General features: G+C 45.1%; 1 long non-coding RNA gene across 1 annotated transcript; it reads left to right on the top strand.

Moving 5' to 3' along the window:
* Positions 1 to 1,189: 1,189 nt before the first annotated feature.
* Positions 1,190 to 20,014, top strand: LOC134809091 (uncharacterized). The gene is made up of 2 exons (XR_010153779.1): positions 1,190 to 17,696; positions 17,964 to 20,014. It is a non-coding gene; the product is annotated as an uncharacterized LOC134809091 (long non-coding RNA).
* The last annotated feature ends 404 nt before the right edge of the window (positions 20,015 to 20,418 follow it).

The raw sequence follows: 20,418 nt of genomic DNA, 5'->3' as shown, positions 1-20,418 counted from the left end.
ATGATGAGTACTATTGTAAATGGATAACAAGCATCAATTGCCATAAACATTTAGACAACTATAAATATAATTACAAAAGTATAAAATAAATGTGTCTATCTACCACTGAAAGCCATCTCTTATTCTATAAGTAACAGGCCTTTTTCACTGATATAGTGAAAAGTATGGATGGACTTTGCAATCAGGAAGACTTGGGTTTGAATCTGAACTCATTCCCTTCCCGCTATTGTAATCTTTGGTAATTTCCTTAAATGGCTCACCACCAGTTTCTCATCTGTAGAATGGAATAACAAAAGCTATCTCCTAGTGTGTGTGTGTGTGTGTGTGTGTGTGTGTGTGTATGTGTATGTGTTTACAAAGCACCCAGGGTTATTCCTAGCTTATAGTAGGAGCTCAAAAAAATTTGGTTACCTTTTTGCTTTCCTCAATATTTCTTTATTTTTCAAAATGACATTCATGAACGATATTGTTAGCTAGAGGAATGCTATGGGGACAGTACTAATTTTTCCCAGAATTACTTACTGTTTGATTGCCTACCATGTGCTAGGAACTGTGCTAAGTGCCATGGGTAAAATGAAGACTGAATAAATAGACTTGGAGTTGAAGACTTGGATTCAAGTCCTAATTCATCTCCATTGAATAAGTCATTTAATATCTCAGAGCCTCAGTTTTCTCATCTGAAAAGTGAATGTGGTGATTGACATTTACTTCAAAGAACTTATGTAAGGAATGCCATGATAGCTTATGGGAGAGGCTTTGGTGAACTGATAGAAGCATTTCTGTTGTAACATTATATACAGGTTCCTGAAATAGTTTGTGTTCTACAGAATTGTACATTAAAAATAACAGGACTTTATGCAGCCATAAAAAATGATGAGTTCATGTCCTTTGTAGGGACATGGGTGAAGCTGGAAACCATCATTCTCAGCAAACTATCGCAAGGACAAAAAACCAAACACTGCATGTTCTCACTCATAGGTGGGAATTGAACAATGAGAAGACATGGACACAGGAAGGGGATCATCACACACCAGGGACTGTTGTGGGGTAGGGGGAGAGGGGAGGGATGGCATCAGGAGATATACCTAATGCTAAATGATGAGTTAATGGGTGCAGCACACCAACGTGGCACATTGTGCACGTTGTGCACATGTACCCTAAAACTTAAAGTATAATAATAATAATAATAATAATAATAATAATAATAATAAAGAACGTAAAAAAAAACAGGACTTTTGCAAAAATAGGGTTGGGTAGACCACAAAAACCTGTACAATATTATGACCACAATGCTAAGATTAGGATATTTATCCTAATAAAAATAATAGAGCTAAGAAGACCTGTTAAACTTTGAATAACTAAATGGATACACAAATGCATATATGCTATAGCAAATTTAGGACTGTATTTTAAAACTAGTGAAGGTTGCTTAATGGAAGGCTTAAGGAAGGGATGAGACTGCTTAGTTGTGTAGGCAAGGGCAAATGTTCAAAGATGGGAAAGCACCATGCTAAAAGCTCCTCCAAGAAGGAGCATGTAGACAAACAGCCCAGCATGATGGGGCTGGGGTGGGTAAAGGCATCATGTCCAGTATTCCCACTATCCATCTCTCTGTGGCAAATGTATTCAACCATGCTAGTGTACCTTCTCCTCGCTGCTGCTCCTTGGTGCAACAAATCTTTGACATCCTGGGAAAAATCAAGCAGCTTGCATGTTATTGTGCTATCATTCCTCTAGTTATCAGTCTTGCCTTGTTTTACAGTAACATGTGTTACAGGGTCATATGTATAGCAGAGCAGTCCACAGATGCAGATGAGGGGTTGTAGCTCTCAATGAATCGCAGGCTTCATGAGCAGAATAAGCAATGACTCTCAGAGATATAATAGAATTCAGTGAGAGACATGAGTCTCTCCCTCTGTCCCTCCCTCCCTTTCCAGCCTGACCAGGCTACTATCCACTCCCCTCCTTGGTTTCAGATTTCCTTTTCTTAACTAGCTTGTGAGCTTCTTGAGAGAGGGCTCTGTCATATTCCTCTATGTGCTCTGAGGGCCCAGCACAGAGGCCCCAGAGCAGAATGTTTGCATTACAGTTGAACTTCCTTTTGTAAGTTGAGAAAAATCCAGGACCCACTGAAGAGGTTCCAGACCTCATTGAGGGCATCAGATCCACTGGACCACCATGAGGCCAGGATGGAGACACTACTGGGACAGGGACAGTGTTTCATTCAGTACCATCTCCTGCATCTCTGTTGGTCCCACGTGACACGGGAACTGCTCAGTGGGTCCCAACCCTACTTTATCCAGGAGAGGGACATGATGGGGCTCACAGAACAGCCTCCTTCTCAGCCCTCCTTCATTTCCCTTCCTTGCCTTCCTTCTTTCCTGTCCTCCTTCCCTTCCTTCATTCCTGTCCTTTCTGCCTTCCTTCATTCCTCTTATCCTTTCCTCCTTCCTCTCTCCCAAACTCTTTCCTTCCTTCCTCCTGTCCTTCCTTCCTGTCCTCTGTCCCTTCCTTCCTCCCATCCTTTCTTCCTTCCTCTTTCCCATCCTCTTTCTTTGTTCCTTCCTTCCCTTTTTCTTTCCTCTCTCTCTCCCTTCTTCCTCCCTTCCTTCTTCCTTCCTTCTTTCCTGTCTTCCCTCCCTTACTCCTCCTTCCATCCTTCCTTCCCTGCCTCTCTTCTCCCTTTCCCTTCCCTTCCCTTCCCTTCCCTTCCTTTCCCTTCCTTCCAATTTGTTGAGCCCCTATTCCATGCCAGATGCTAGACAAGGTCCTAGGGATAAAGTGGTGAGCAAAAAGGCATGAAATCTGTCTTCACAGTGCTTCCATATTGCCTGTAGTTTAAGAGCTTAACCTCTGAAGCCAGATCTCCTCAGTCTGATACTTGACCCTTTCCTTTACTCACTATATGAACTTGGTGAAATTCCTTTCTGGATATCAGTTTTCTCTGCTGTCAAATGAGGCTCATGACAACCTATTTCAGAGAGTTATCGTGAATGTTAAATTAATTGATATGTAAAGTACTTAGATTAGTACCTGACACAGTAAATGCCCAATAAATATTAACAGGAATTGCTAGTATGATAACTGCTATATAGAGACAATAAGTCAACAAATCAATATAAAATCACAAGAAGCAATGTGTGTTATGAATGCAAAGAACTGGGTGGGACTTGCCTATAACTTAGAACTATGTTTTCCCTGGGGTGTAGCTCTGGAACTAGTTGAATATGTAAACATTATCTGACCAAAGAGTTGGCAAATGATTGTGCCTATGGATCATGAAGATCTCTAAATATCCTCTGATTTTGAAGAATAACATTGGGAACCTTTTTAAAGAGAATGATCAGATAGGGCCTCTCTGAGGAGGGGATGTAGATAAATGGTATAAACACTGAAACTGGCAGAAGGAGGGTAGTGTAAGAGAGGCATTACAGTTGGAGGAGAGATGGGAATGGTCACAGGCAGGAAAAAGCCACCAACAATGATCAGGTGTTGAGGCCTTTGACCTGTGGGGTCTGTGCTTGGCCGGTTTTATTAAAAGAATCTTTGTTCCTTGACTGCCAGTTAAAGTGTCACTCTATGTGCAGTCCTCCATTAGGGCTTTTGCATACTGGAGACCAGGCAGTTGCCTCCCATATCTTGATGATTCTAGCACTCATGTCAGGTTATTACCATGAGCCCCTCTGTCCTGCCTGCTGAACTCTGCACCACTATGTCGGCTAGGCCATTGTTTCATTTCTTATGTTAGGCTTGAGAAAATTTAAGAAAGGAAATATAAGAATAGACATTTCTAGGTACTTTGGTCTAAATTCAATCCCAATCCTTAAGGGTGGTTTGGCTTGTTTGTTTGTTTTGACTTTAAGTTCTGGGATACATGTGCAGAACGTGCAGGTTTGTTACATTGGTATACCTGTGCCATGGTGGTTTGCTGCACCTGTCAACCCATCATCTAGGTCTTAAGCCCTACATGCATTAGGTATTTCTCCTAATGCTATCCCTCCCCTAGCCCGCCACCCCACAACAGCCCCTGGAGTGTGATGTTCCCCTCCCTGTGTCCATGTGTTCTCACTGTTGAACTCCCACTTATGAGTGAGAACATGTGGTGTTTGATTTTCTGTTCCTGTGTTAGTTTGCTGAGAATGATGGCTTCCAGCTTCATCCATGTCCCTGCAAAGGACATGAACTCATTTTTTATGGCTGTATAGTATTCCATGGTGTATATGTGCCACATTTTCTTTATGCAGTTTATCATTGATGGGCATTTGGGTTCCAATCCCTAAGTTTTATTCAGTATATGGTACCAGCTATATGCAATTTGGGTAACCTTGGTCACGTCATCTCATTTGCCTGCTCATTCACGGATACTTATTCAACAAATACCAATTGAGCAAGATGTATGTGCTAGTATGACAGAGAGATAGGTCACCTGGGGCCTCAGCTTCTCCACTGCTGAAGACTTGTGCCAGATCACTGGCTTTCAATGCAGTGTGGACTCCAGAGCCCTATTTTATTAAACAAATTAGAGTGGATTCAAGGTTATTCCTCTAATAGCTTCACTCCTTGGTATACTGAAGCTGTCTCAGGTGAAAGAGAAAATGGTGGAGTGACAGCTATAGGCTTGGAATTTTTGTTATTATTACCCAGAACTTAATTGATCTCTGCCTGAATTGTTAGGCTGTGTGAGCCTCACTTGCCACAAGGTCTTCATGAAAAGGATTGAGAACTGCCGAACTGAATGTTCTCTGAGATTCTTTCTAGCTCTGACATTCTCAGAGTGCTGAGACAGTTTTTCTTTTTTCTTTGTTTTCATTTAACACTGTTTCACATGCACATTTCCAAGACTCCATATGGCTGATTTCCTTGTCAGTCTCAGAAACAGTGCTTCAGTTTTGCTTAGCAGTAGTCCTATTGGTTCCTGTCTTCCCTTGATTCCCTCTACTTTTACAGACTTTTTTCAGAGCCTTCATTTCAATGAATCCTAATGGTGTGTGTGTCTGTGTATTTGTCCACACTCAAGGTCTTTATCTGGTACCTACAGGCACTCAGCAACTACCAATTGGATGAATTAGTGAATTCTTAATGATTATCAATAACTTCATCTCACACACACACACATACACACACACACAGAGAGAGAGAGAGAGAGAGAGAGAATGAGAGAAATCATAACCTTTGGCTTATTTTACTTCTTTTTTGAGGGTGTTAATTTTCAAAACGGAATCGCTAGATCCAAAGTTTAGCAGCAAGTTTCATGCTTGTATTACCAGCTACCAGATTGCTGTGTTGCCTCTGTTTTATGTAAGCAGCAGTTTTTCTGATAACACTTGTGTTAATTATTTATAACATTATAAGTAATTAATCAAATCAAGGAGTGTTTTCTCTTCCTTTTTTTCTGGGTGTCAATATTCTTTCTATCCCAAACTCTAGTTGTTTCCCTAAAGCCATCAAATAAGAGGTTTGTCCTCTGAGTTTAACCAGAGAAAAAGAAATGGGCTGCTCCTGCTCTCCACCCTTTGCAATTTCTGTGATGATGATGATGATGATGATGATGATGATGATGATGATGAAGGTAACTATAACAACCCTGTGAGAATATTAATAACCCCATTGACAGATGAGGAAACTAAGGCCCAGAGAGATGAAGTGATTTGCCCTCAGTCACACAGCTAGATATTAGCAAAGACAGGATTTATATCTGGTTCCATGAGACTCAGAACCTGGCCTCTTTCCACTAAACTACACTACATCACTCCCCACGTGGAAGTTCAGGGTCAGGAGCCTGGGGAGCAGCAGGTCTGTCAAGTTCTGCAGGGCTGAGCTGTTTATCATTGTGGAGGACACTCATCACTGTGCTAATTACATTAATTGCTGCCCACTCTGTGGCTAGGTGGGTGGCTTAACAACACCTAGCAACGTGGTAACGATGCCTGGGCCTGTCTTTATGCATGAAAACATCTGCCTTTTTTTTTAAAACTCCTTCCTGTGGTGTCCAAGGATAGTAATTACAGGTTCTATTGGTTGGGAGTTAGTGATTCTCTACCCTGTAGGGAAAAGGTCAAGACTATGAACTTTGCCCTCTATCAGCCTTTTTACTGGAATCGGGAGGGAAACCGAAGATTTATTAAATATCAACCCTGTGCTTGACATTTTATTTAAGGGATCTTTTATAATCCTCATGATTGCTCAAGAAATAGGAATTATATTATTCTTATTTTGTTTATGAGAGTACACAGTCACCATGTTGGGGTCACATAGCAAGCTAGGAGCAGGTGGGAACAGGCTTAGAACTCAGGACTATCAGTGGACACATTTAGTCTTCACAAATTTATCTACACAACAGCATCTCGTAACAGAAGACAGTGTCTTTCTAATGTTTAGAACTGAATTATAGTGAGGCCGAGTCTGTATTTCCAGAGAACAAGCAAGGCATTAGGAGCTGGTGTTTTGTGGAGTTCTCTATTGGTAAAGGATGAATATTTGAGATGTCAGCCTTCCGACCTCCACTCCTTCCCTTAGTTTCTGAAAGAAATTAACAGTTTTCCAGTTGATTTTTAAATAAGTAATTTCAAGACCACCTCTGTCTACTTGTTGGGAATGGACAAGATGGCTTTTGCAATTCATCATAATTGGGTAAATGACTTAATTTTCAGAGACTCAGATAACAGACGATAATTTAGGAAGTAATTGACTTTGGAATGTTGTGTATTCATGTACTTTAAGGGTGTGCCCATATCTATATGTGTAGGTATATATGTCAATAAATGTGTGGTGCGTGTGTGTGTGTGTGTGTGTGTATTCTTCAGGAAGACTTAGAGTAGTAGTGGACTTAGATGACTTGGTTCCTTTTATACCTGCCATTTGTCTATAAATAAAGTTTAAATAAAGTTTAGCTTGTATACTAAAGCTCAGAACAACTACATCATATGATGATACAGGGTAGTAGTTAAGATATATGAAGCTAGGCCAGGGTTTGAATCTTTTTTTTTGTTTGTTTGAATCTTGGCTCGGTCACTTACCAGCTGCTATGACTTGGGCAGGTCACTTAACCTCTCTGGGCATCAGTTTTTTCATTTCTAGAAATAGGGATGATAACAGTTCTCATCTCATGAGGTTCTTCTATGCCACGGAGGCTTTTGAGACAGGAACTATGTCTATACACTTTTCTGCACTCAGCCAGAATGAGGTTTGGAAGGAGCAGGCTTTGGACTTAGATACTCGATTCTGATTCCAGCACTCCCATATTGGCTGTCTGACCTTACAGAAACTATATACCTTTTCTGGACCTCAGATTCCTCATTTACACAATCAAGGCTCCTGATTTCTACCTAAAATGATTGCGATACCACAAGGTGGGACCCATGAGACCTGGTGCAGCAGTAACACACAGGAGGGATCCAGCGAAGGTTGGTTCTTTTTCCCCTTATTCCCATCCTAGGGTCTTACATTTAATAATTGGTGACTCAGCTCTTGTTTGATATGTAAAATACATTCTTTTCTCTCATACTCCATTTTTCCCTCTCTCCACTATTTTCCTTCTCCCTTTTCATAACACTTTCCTTTCTTTTACCTTTTTGGTCAGCTTCTATCTACTGTGATTGATGCCCTCTGTCCAGGTCACCAGCCATTGTCTCCTGGATTGTGGCAGCAGCTTTCTAACTTGTCTCCTTGCCTCTATCTGTCCCTGTTGTTTCATTCTCCATGCAGGGCAGTCCTTCTGTAACCTGAACCAGACCTTGCTGCTCCTCTGTGCCACTCCCTTCGGTGGCTTCTCATCACCATGGCCTGCAAGGCTCTGTGTGACCTGTCTTCTGGCACTCTCTGACCTCCCTCTTAGCTCAGTCTGCTCCAGCCTCAAAGGCCTTCTGGCTGTTACTGGAACATTCAAGCACATTCTTGCTTTGGGTCTTTTATAAATATATACATCTGTCTGTGTGTATATATATATACACACACAAACACACACATACACACACACATATATACACACACACACACACACACATATATAGTTCTCTCTTCCTCCAGATATCTGTAGGCTTCATCCTCTCACTTCCTTAGGCCTCTGCCCACATGGCACCATATCAGAAAGGCCTTCCCTGATGACTTAATATTAAAAAAAAAAAAACCCAAACACTCCCAGTCCTCCGTTTTAGTTTTCCTCTTTTCACTTATCAGTGGCATATTAGACACTTATTCATTTACTTATTTATTTTCTCTCTCCCCTGAGCAGCACGTGACCTCTATAAGAGCAGACTTGGTTTTGTTTTCTACTGTGTCCCCAGAACCTGGAGCACAGTAAGTGCTCAATAAATATTTGCTGGATTTTGTGAATGTGTGTGTCCCCTTTATGAAATGGCACGGAAGAGCCTGCACTGACGCTCCAGGTGATTTGGGGCCTGAATGGGTCACTGATCAACTTTTATCTTAACCAGACCAGGGCGATGAGGAGAATTAGGTGGCTGCTCAGGGGCCCTTCACACACATACCTTTGGGACCGACGCTGTTTCGTCTGCGGCAATGGCGTGCCTGGCTTTCATGCTTGTGGTTTGTACCATAGTTGTGATGTTGTCTAGAATTCCCATGGCAGCTTTACAATATGATTAATTTTGCTCATATAGATACATATCGATTACGGATAAAGATGACTCAAGGTTTAAATTTAGCCCCACCACAACAAATTGAAAGTCAGAGGTGTGCTACCTAATTGCTCCCAGACTATGAAAACAAAAGCACAATGTCTGCCAGCACTGAATCACTCTTCTCCACCCTTTTTCTCCCTTCCCTTCATGTTCTCTGTCTTAATTCTGTTCATGTCGTAAACTGTGGTAGCTTAGAAAAGTGAAAAATAACATCCGGAGTCCAAAGTTCCAGTCCTGACACCACCACCTGTTTACTGTGAGATCTCAAGCATGTTACCCCACCTCCCTGAGCTTCAGTTTCCTCTTTTGTAGAATAGACCTACTTGAAAACAGGCGCTCAATAACATGTGTTGAATGAAAGATGCCTAAGTGAGACAGCATGGGTAGAATGTCTAGCCTAGGGTGAGCACTCAATAGATGCTAGTCACCGGCCATGCTAACTGATGCACCTGACTGTGCTGTCTTCATGAACTTTCTTTGGCTTTGGTTAACCATTAGGATAGGCAACCCAGCTGAAAACAGAGGATGGCTCATGACAAGGCCGTTCCTAATCAGTCTCTCACAAGGGCTTTTATGGAGGCCCTACTATGCGTACAGCAAGGTGTAAGATTCAGGGGTGGGTGGAGCATCAAGCCAGCGAGAGGCATAGTTTCTGCTGCTATTGGTGCCCTGTGGCTGCTGTAACAAATGACCACAAGCTTTGTAGCTTAAAGCCACAGAAATGTATTCGCTCACAGTTCTAGAGGGCAAAGCATTTGAAATCAAAATGTTGGCAGGGCCACGCTCCCTCCAAGGGCCCTAAGGAAGAATCCACTCTCTGCCTTTTGCAGCTTCTGGCGACTCCTGGTGTTGCTTGGCTTGTGGAAGCACACCTCCATTCCGTGCCTCTGTCTTCACATGATCTTCCCTACTGTGTGTCTCTGTGTCTCAAATCTCCCTCTCCTTTCTCTAATAAGGAAACCAATCATTGGATTTAGGGTCTACCCTAAATTCAAAATGTTTTCATCTTGAGATCCTTAACTTAATTACATCTGCAAGGACCCTATTTCTAAATAAGTTCACATTCATAAGTGTTGGGGTTTGGGGTTTAGGGTTTTGACATCTTTTGTTGGGGTCCCAATTTAACCCAGCTACAGTGGCCTCCAGGAATTTCAGATTAGGGAAAGGAAGAGCACACACAGATGAACAAAAAAAGTTTCAAGTAGAGTTTGTAAGACAAATCTTATTTGAAGGTGGTTAGTGGGGGGTTGATCCATTAATTTTTTGATCCAGAAACGTTCACTGAGCCCCTGCTATGCTGGGTGCTGGAGATAGAAATGAGGAAGCACAGTCTCTGCCTTCAAGGAGTTCACAGACTGCTTCAATGAACAGAGAAGCAGGCATTTATTGTTGAGCATGGTAGGAGCTGTGGTAGAAGTAGACCCCTGATGCGATGGGCATTAGCAGGTCTGAGTTACAACCCTCGGGGCTGGTGTTCAGAGAGGGCTTTCTGCAGGAAGTATTATCCCTTCCAAGGCCTAAAGGTTGAGGGAGTAGGAGCTGGCCAGGCCCAAGCGGGAATGGTTCTAGGAAGAAGGAATGGAGGAAAGACAGGCTGGCCTGTATAGGTTCTGCACTACGTAGGGGGCTGGAGAGGTGCACAAGGGATCAGATTGAATGGGATGCTGAAAACCACAGAAAGCTATGGAGAGCCGTAGAAAGACTGTAGGGAGGGGAGTGACATGACTAGATCTGTATGTTAAAAATAAAAATTGGAGAAGGTCTTTTGAGAAAAGTGATTTTCTAATAGAATTTTATTTGATCCTTTTTTTTAAAAAAGAAGCATAACATATATACAGAAATGCATACAAGTCGTAAGGGTGTATTTTGATGAATGATTACAAAGTGAATAGCCCTGTGTATATACTGCTTAGGTTTTCCAGATGTATAGGTTGTCAGAGTACAGGCAGAATAGAGGAGAGATGGCCTAATCATTTGGAATTTCTCTTCTTTGTCCTGTGGAGAAATGGCTTTCATAACAGAAAGAATATGGGATCTAGGGTAGAAAGGCTCAGTTTTGAGCTCTATATCTGGTATTTCCTTTTTGTATGATCTCAGGCAAATGGCTACACTTTCCTTATCCTCAGTTTCACTACTGAGAGTGGACTAGCTATGTCTTCTTCACTAAGATGGTGTGCAGGTAAAATAGGACAAAGCTGGTAAAAAGCTCTCTGCATTATGCAAAATAGTTGCCCATATAATTCTCAAATTCCAATCTGTCTCAGATATGGACTGCTTCACTTTATCTTCTTCCTTCTTTATATGACATTTTGACAGATGAATGAGGAGGGAAGGAGGTGAGGGAGTTTCTCTTTTTGTAATGCTTTTTTTTTTTGGTTTTGTTTTCCATTTCAAAATGCCAGCCACCTCTGGAGTGGCTCTCCTATACCCTTCTCTGTCCCTACTCTTCCTGCTCATTGCTGGCCATCTCACCCAACCAGGTCCAAAGAGGCAGGGGAAGGAGGGCAGGAATGAGGGCATGAAAAGAGCTTCGAGGTGAAAAGAAGTCCCTTCGTCTTCCTTGAGGGTCCCTGCTGTCCCCAGCTGTGCACTAGGCATTTGGGATGGAGGTGGGGGGATGTAGATGGGAAACATGCCATTCACTTTCAGTGTGATGTCAAGACTGTTGAGGCAAAATGAAAACAGCCTAGGCCGGGCGCGGTGGCTCACGCCTGTAATCCCAGCACTTGAGAGGCCGAGGCGGGCGGATCACGAGGTCAGGAGATCAAGACCATCCTGGCTAACACGGTGAAACCCCGTCTCTACTAAAAATACAAAAAAAAGTTAGCCAGGCGTGGTGGCAGGCACCTGTAGTCCCAGCTACTCGGGAGGCTGAGGCAGGAGAATGGCGTGAACCCGGGAGGCAGAGCTTGCAGTGAGCCGAGATCTGGCCACTGCACTCCAGCCTGGGCAAGAGAGTGAGACTACGTCTCAAATAAAAAAACAAAAACAAAAACAAAAAAACAGCCTAATAGCAGGGCAAGACCAGCTAAGGTCAAAGTCTTAGTGTCAGAAGCAAATAGCCCCAAAGGAGGCTGGAAACAGAAGAGACCACTTCACTGGGTAAAACACCTGCAGAAGGTGAGCTCAGTGCTAGGCTCTCCCTTCTCTCCTCTCATTTCAAATTCTTGGCATTTTATGCAATAAATATTTTTAAGCACCTATAGCATATCAGACCATTATTTTATACACATTGTTTTATTTGATCCTCAGAACAACACTAAAAGCTAAGTATTATAATTACCATCTTTTGGAGGAAGGGGACCAAGATTTACAGATTTGCTCAAGATCACACCACTGTTAAAAGAAGGAAATAGCTTTGAACCCACACCCATCCAGTCCCACAAATCCTGCTCTTTCCACTCTGCTATACCGTTCGTTGAACGTATGTGGAAGGGAGCCACGCGCTTTATCAGGCTGCATCACATTGCATGCATTTTTAGTATATGTGTGCACATGCCAACAGGCATGTGGGAATCCTGCTGGGTGAGTTGTAATGAGGGCGTTTTGAGTGGCTAGATGCATTTTTGCTGGTGAGGCCTGGCTCAAGGAGAACAGGAAAGGAAGCATACAGACCCAATGTGTGGGAGGCTAGTCACACGGTGTGAGGGCTTGTCCTTGAACAAACTATTGGGAAATGGGTCTGTTAAGCCCTGGTGAAACTTTACTTTACTGGGGGGCCCCTAGGTTTTTCCATGACTATTTGATTTCCAAAGCATAATTCATTCCCAATTCTTGAAAAAAAAGAAAAAGCAATATTTGTTTAGCACCTCCTGTGTGCCAGGCATGGTGCTTGGTGCTTTACATATGTGACATCATTTAATTCTCACAAACCCTTGCCCATTAATGCCACTGTTCAGCCCAGGAGACAGATTCAGGAAGTTCAGGCGATTTGTTCAAGATTGTTCAGCTGGTGTGGAGCAGCACTGGGGTTCCTGCCCTGTGCTGTTCAACAGCAATCCACACTGGCATTTTAAAGTTATTGGTGGGACATTCTGTCTTTTAATATAGTTGTAAATTATCTCTAATCATGAGATAGGATGACAGCATACTGATCCTTCCTCTCCTCTTTTAGAAAAAGAAAGGCATTATCTTTTCATTCCTGAGCAACTAAGATTCTTTGCCCCAGAGGTAAAAATCTCCACTCCAGGTTACTCATGTGTCATTGTCCGGAGGGTACAATTGCTACTCTTGCTTTCGTTTGGCCCTTTTTCTTCTTCTTTTCCTAAGGTACCTGGCCTCTTTCAAGATATCTCTCACTCCCCCATACCCATCACTATAGTATAAGGCTGCTGAGGTGGCACAGCCATGATAAGGAAGGCAGGGACCTGTGGCCTGGATGAGCCTGTAGTCAGACAGACCTGGTGTGTATGGAGTCTAGAGGCCCTTCTGAGGTTTGAGATAGGCCTAATAGTCTCCCAAAGACCCCTGGTCCCTGCTCACCTAGTGCCATCATAGAAGGGAAAAGATGTTCTTGGTGTCACTGGAGAACATTTGGCCTTGGAGATAAGTGTTTGGGCCACCAGCCCCCTTCAAGAATATATAGCAATTATGAGTGTCTGGATGGACTTCATTTTTTGCACTGGGCGGATGGATTAACCAAACCTCCCAGAAGCGGAATGAATAACAAAGAGGAAGGTCTTTGCAATTCTAGGGCTTGTCCTTTCACATCTCTTTTAAGGCTTGTGAAAGCAGCGAGCAGTGGGGAGGGAGATGGGTGGAATGGGCATTTGTTAACGAGGAGAAATCCTGAGATGCTTGGTTGTGTGACCTGGGGTTGGGAAGCCACTCCACTTCACATCTCTGAGTCTCAATTTTCCCTTCTGCCATTTGGCAAAGGGAATGCTTCCCTTCCTCTTCCCCTGCCCCAGATGGCTGCTGTGAGAATGAGATGAGAATATGTTTAGGGTTTTGGAGTGATGTCCGAACTCAGAGAAGGTGCTTAGGCCAAAGTCAAGAGGCCTGAGGTGTACTCCAGACTCTGCCCTGAACTCAGTATCTCTTCTTTCTGGGGCTTCCTTTCTATAAAATGGGGGAATGAGGGTAGCTTTCTTTCTTTTTTTTTTTTTTCCCTCAATGGTCACTTTTGATTTTAAATGCCATAATGCCATGACTGTTTTCTCAAAGTAGAGGATTAGATGCAACTTTTAGGAGATAAATGGATCATTTAATAGTTACCTGTTCAGTCATTTAATAAATATTTAATGAGGACCTACCACATGTCAGCCACAGTGCTAGGTAAGGGATAGAATAACAAACAAAACAGACGTAGCCCCTGCCCTCATGGAACTTCTAGTCTAGTATAAGACTGTTTGGAAGAACTTCCTCATCTCAGATAGTTGAAGAAGTTTCAGGGCTCCAAGGGGAATGTCGTTAGTTAAAAGAACAATGTCAGGAATGTGTAATAGGTGCTCAAATATTTGTTAAATGAATAAATCAATACAAGCACCTGAAGGAAGCTCTTGCAGTGACCCTAGAGTTAGGAGCAGTTCTTTGGAGTCCAGAAAGACTGTGGGAGCTCTGGCAAAGGGTGTATGTAATTGCTAAATAGTTTGTTTGTTGAGACACCTGTGGATGGGAGGATCTGCCCCTACCTGCCTGGTTCTCAAGGTGGCCACTTACTGGGAACAACGATGGCTTCACTTGCCAGGTCTTTTCCCCAGAGGTGGAGCCCATGCAGATGCTGGAACTGAAGGGGGGAAGGGAAAAGTGGCCAGGGAAAAATGCCAGTGTTTGTATGACATTTGGGCTAAGCCCAGAGGACCCGTAGAGATTGTGGGGTCTCATCTGTATCCTGTCAGAGGGGTAACTGAGGCCTGGATGGGATGTGAGGTCACAAAAGAGTTGGCTCCAAGCCATGTCAGGAGGCTGGATGGGGAGGTGGGAAGAACCTGGGCTTAGGAGTTGGAGAGCACTTGGGTTTGAAGGCTGTGGATCCTTGGATAAATCACTTAATCTCTCTGAATCAGCTTTCTCATCTGTTGAAGAGACATCACAGTGGTGGCATCTGAAAGATGTCATGAGGTATAATGTGTCTCGGACACCTAAAATCAGGACCCAGGACTAACTATAGACCTGATAATCAGTATTTATAATTATTACATTATTAGGACCCAGGTCCTATTTCTGTGCAATGTTGAAAGATAGTGATAAGAACAATTTAGATCAGAACTTACAAGTTTGCATGATCTTCATTATAAACGAAATAGTGAAACAATGCTGAGCGGATTTACAGAGGCGTAACTCATTCATTAACCAGCTTAGATAGGCATTTTTCCCTCTCTTTGGGATTGGTTTTCTCTTCTGTTAAATGGGGATAATTTTTATGCTCAACCTCTTCTCATCCATCTATTAAACATTTATTGAATACCTATTAGGAGTCATAATATGCTTAGTGCTGAGGACACAGGAAGAGGACATAGTTCCTGACCCTAAGGAGCTCATTACCTAGTGGGACACTATTAAACAGATACAACACAGAATAGTATGTATAGAGCATGGTATGTAGCAGGGGCCTTGTCTGAGTGGACAAGGAGGCTTCCTAGAGGAAGCAACATTTAAAGCTGAGGGCTGAAGGATGAATAGGATTTAACCAAGTAAAAGTAAGAAAGGAAGTGGGGAGCTGGAAAGGGCATTCCAGGAAGAAGAAACTGCATGTGCAAAGGCCAGGAGGTCAGAGCGCACAGTGGATATGACGATGTGGCTAGCTGAGCATGTCTGTGCAGTGTCAACTTTGTTGTGAACACAGAGGGAGGCTACTGGGAGATTTTAAGCAAGAGAGTTGGAGTATGATCACATTTGCATGTTAGAAAGAACACTCAGGGTTCTATGCACTTGAATGAAGTTTTATTATGGAGAGCAGTTGGAACAAGTCGATTCTTTCCTCCTCCTCCATCATCCTCCTCTTTTCCCTGTCCACATAACATGGCTCACATGAGATAAAATAACCCACACAAGCATGCCTTGTGTAATGTCTGCCACATAGTAGGTGTCCAATTATCATATAATTCCCCCCTTTTTAAATGTAGTTCCTGAAAGAGAAATCCCCTGGCATGAAGCACAAGTTGGGGCAAAAAAGGTGAGGGTGTGGCTGTTTGTATCTTCTGGCTGGTGTTTGGGTATAGCCGACAGGATTTAGGTCAGAGGAAGTTCCCCAGACAGTTCAGCCTCAACCAGTCATCTGGGGTTTCAGGGAGGGCAGGTGAAGGTCATAATATCCCCCTATTTCAGGAGGCCACCCCTCCCCAGGATCCTGATCTTGAAAATGTACCAGACATGGACCATTGCGTTAATTTGTCTGGGTTGGCTTCCTCATCTGTAAAATGGGTATAAGGTTACCTGTGCTGTCAGCCACATGGGGTTGTTGTAAGAAACAGAAAAGTGTGAACCACCACAAAATAATATAAGACTACATTAATTAATGGCTACCCTGGGCTGGGCCTTGTTCTGTGAAGTAGATATTATCAATTATCCCTATTATACAGATAGCAAAACCAAGGGTCAGAGAGATTATGTGAATCACCCACAGGCACAGAATAAGTAGCTGGAGCTGGAGCACTGGCATTTTAACCACAACACTGTGACACCATGATTTGTTCTCCCTTGAAAACCACCTCCTGCTCCCTGAGCTCTTAGCTTGATGCAGTACTCCAGAAATGAGTGTAGAAAGATGGAAGAAGGAAGGAAAGGGGCAGTGTTTGAAGTCTGAGAGTCTTTCCAGATGCCTCCCTACTCCTCACCCCACCAACTCAGGGTCTTCTTCCAGATGCACTCTGGGAAATGGCTCATGGCATCCTTTTAAAATGACCTGTTACCTGACTCCTCACTAGATGGAGACAGGTGGGGGAAGGGACTGTCTGGTTTGTGTTGGTATCCCCAGGGTCTAGTACAATGGCTGGCACTCAGTAAATATTTGTGAATAAATTCCTCCTGTCATTGTCTGAATTTTCTGCCCATGCTGTCCTCTTGGCCAAGAGGTCTAAAAGCAAAGGAGCTGGGGCTTCTGGAAAGTCTTCCAAGGTCAGTGGATGCATGTGTGATGGAGGCCCAGCAAGAGGTCAGTGTGTTGCCCTGGGGCAAGCCTGCAGGATGGACCCAGAGGGCTGGGGTGGCCGGCTTCATCCAGCTCATTTTTCCCAAGGGATCTGGCGCTCACAGGCTGCACACAGAGCCCACGTGTTGTGTTGCGTGAGGACCCCTAAGGATTTGTTGAGTGGTCCTAGGTGCTCAAGTCACTGTACCTGCAGGGTGGCTTGAGCTGGGCCCACCTGACTGATTGGCTGGTCAATAGGTGGCCTGAGAACCAAAACTAGCCTCCAGCACATTAAGCAACCGGCTTCCTTCCTGCCCCCGGTCAGGAGCTGGGCCAGGGAAAGTGAAGAAACCTGTTTGGGGCCTCGGCAGGGTGGGCGTGGGTGGGGCCCTGCCGGGAAAAGAGGCACCTAGACCAGTTAGTTTCCTTTGCTCCAGGACCGGATGCAGAGCCGGGACTCAGGTGGAGGCAGGAAAAATACGCACCCTGGGTGCACCTGTAAGTCCTCCAGGACTACATTGGTTTTGGCTATGACATGACCAGGGGCTCTGGGTTGGTGGTCACCGGGCGTGGGGCTTCTGGCTGCTAAATCAGGAGAGTGAGCGGGCCGGGCGGCGGCGAATGAGTTGACGGGTGGAGCTGGAAGAGGCTTTGGCGATCCAGCGGGCAAGCGAAGGACACCGGGGGAAGGGGTGGTACCCGGAAACGCAGCTGGGCAGTCGCGCCGCTCCCCTGTCCTCGCCAGCGCGCTTTCTCTTCCTGGCCGCTGCGCCTCCTCCGGGCCCCGCGGTGGCGTGAAAGGCGCTCAGGACAGACTTGTATTTGAATCCAAGCTGTTCCACCCACACGCTTTTGTTCTTGGGCGAGTGACTTCTATCTGACCCAGAGTTTTCCCAGACGAAAGTGGGAAGACGGTGCCTACCCCAAAGCGTCGTGGGAATGAAAGTCAATGAAGTGACATAGGAAAGGTGCCTAGCACATGGCAGGTGCTCAGCAAAGCGGGGTTCCCTTTCCCTTTGTTTAGCCCCAAGATCTCACTCCTAGCGCTGAAGTCGCGCCCCAAAGGCAGCCCCAGGACGGCGGGGTCTGGGAGGCAGGAGGCCTGGCCTGGCAATAACTCATTTGAATCATTTGATCCTCAAATGGGATGGGGGCGAGTGGGCGGATTCTGAGGCTGCCTTTGGAACGCGTTTCTGTGATCCTAGGAGGGAATTTCAATGCATTCTTCCATTCACGTATTTATTTATTCACAGATTCCTATCAGGCGAAGGCCGCCTTTCCTGGCCTCCCGCACAGGCCCGCCAGCGATTCGTCCTTACAAGGCTAGCCTCCGCAGGCTGCCCTCTGTGTAAATAAAGCCACAGACTTCCGCCCACAGGTCGCCGCAGGTCCCGCCCGCAGCGCCGGGCCGCGGGGGAGGCGGGAACTGGTGCTACCGCCGCTACGCAGGCCTCGGGAGGCTCGGAGCCCGCCACGCCCCAGCCCTCGCGCAGGGCCGGGGAGCCACGGGGCCAAAAGGAGGAGCAGGTGGAAGAAATCCAGGCTCAGACCGTCGGAGTCCCCACCCATGAGCACCCTTCTCCACTGATCACTCAGAACATGGTAGGCCCTAGAGAGACAGCAGCCCGACTCTTCCCAGAAACCCTGCAGGAGATTCCTTCTTCCCATTTTATAGAAGGGAGGCTGAGGCTCGGCACGTTTAAATGGCTTGACCAAGGTCCCACAGGCAAAAAAATGGTACAGCAAGATATTGTAACCCAATGTCTGGCTGCAAAACCCAGTCTGTCCCCAACCCACCTATCGTCACCGAGATTGTAAAACTTCTAACCGGGAAGAATCAAATACATGCACAACGGGTTACAGGTTAACAGACAGATGGGAGCGGAAAGGGACATTCCAGCGCTTCCCTGGGCGTGTCGCACAGGGCAACTCCAACCACAGGCGAATTTTCCTGGGTGACAGTTATACTCCTTTTTGCATGAAAAAATACAGATCCTTATTAAAACAATAATCGATTAGACTATAAAACTCTCAAAGTTATTTCGGATCAAAATTATTTTCGGCTGTTTCCACACCTTTTTTTCTCGATTGTGCAGAAATTCTTCAAACCGTGTGCACAGATGGGCAAACTGAGACCCGGACGAGTCCCATTGAGAGAGGGAGGCAGAGCCGGGGTTGGGAGAAGACTGAGATTTCTGGGCTCCGGCTTGGAGTGTTTCCGCTGGGTGGGGGCGCCGGTTTGCGAAGAGCTTTCCTCGGACAGCTACTGCTGCTTTTTGTCGCTCAGCCAGCCAAGTGGGGGCGATTCTGAGTAATCGCAAGCAATCAGCGCGGCTGGGGTTAAAAGCGAAAGGGACTCGCGGGCGAGCGGCCGGGGAGGGCGGCGGGCACACAGCCCAGACGCCGGCAAAGGCGGGGCGCCGCCGGGGTTCCCTCGGTGCGAGCGCGCGCGGCACTTCCTGCTTTTGCTCCTCCCTGCGGTCCTGCCGGCCGTTGTAAACTGGCTCTGCGGGCCACACCCCTGTTCCAGGCCCGCTAACCCACCGGCGGCCCCAGAGCCCCAGGCGGCCCCAGAGACCCAGCCTCAATCCTCAATCCTCGTACAGTCCTCAGGTCCAAGTCCTGGCCACAGGAACGCCAGCCAGATCTGCAGCTCAGCTAGCTGAATTTCAGGTTCCAGAGACCTGGCCCTTTTCTTCCACGTAGGGGACAGTCAGGTTCTCTGGCCTGGGTTTTCTAAAAGTATCCAGAGTTGAACTACCTTTCCACTCAGCAATCCCATTACTGGGTCTGTACCGAAAGAAAAATAAGTGGTTCTTCCAGAAAGACACATGAATCCCTATGTTCATCGAAGTGCTATTCACAATAGCAAAAACTTGGAATCAACCCAGGTGCTTGTCAATGGTGGATTGGTTAAAGAAAATATGGCTCATACACACCATGGAACACTATGCAGTCATAAAAAGAATGAAATCGTGTCCTTTGCAGCAACATGGATGCAGCTGGAGGCCATTATCCTAAGTGAACTAATCAGGAAAAGAAAATCAAATACCACATATCCTCACTTATAAGCAGGAACTAAACAATGGGTACACATGGACATAAAGGTGGACATGATAGACACTGAGGACTACTAGAGTTAGTGGGAGAGGGAGCAGAGCAAGGGCTGGAAAATTACCTCTTGGGTGCTATGCTCACTATCTGAGTGACAAGCTCAATTATACTCAAAACCTCAGCATTAGACAATATACCTTTGTAACAAACCTGCACATGTACCCCCAATTATAAAATAAAAGTTGAGACGGGTGCAGTGGCTCACTCTTTTAATTCCAGCACTTTGGGAGACAGAAGGGGGAGGATCGCTTGAGGCCAGGAGTTTGAGACCCACCTGGGCAACAAAGTGAGACCTCATCTCTACAAAAAATTTAAAAATTAGCTAGGCATGGTGGCGTGCACCTGTGGTCCCAGCTACATAGGAGGCTGAGACAGAAGGATTGCTTGAGCCTAGGAAGTCGAGGCTGCAGTGAGCCATGTTCCTGCTACTGCACTCCGCCATGTTCCTGCTACTGCACTCCAGCCTAGGCACTGGGCTGGACACTGTTTCAAAATAAAGTAAAATAAAAGTTGAAAAAAATATATAAAACAAACAAAACAACCCACACTTGACATTTGCTGACTATATGGCCTTGGGAATATTACTTAACCTCA

The sequence above is a fragment of the Pan troglodytes genome, chromosome 1 (genome assembly GCF_028858775.2).
Source record: "Pan troglodytes isolate AG18354 chromosome 1, NHGRI_mPanTro3-v2.0_pri, whole genome shotgun sequence".
Lineage (NCBI taxonomy): Eukaryota > Metazoa > Chordata > Mammalia > Primates > Hominidae > Pan > Pan troglodytes.
The sequence above is the reverse complement of the archived record's forward strand: the minus strand, read 5'-3'. Positions and strand labels throughout refer to the sequence as shown.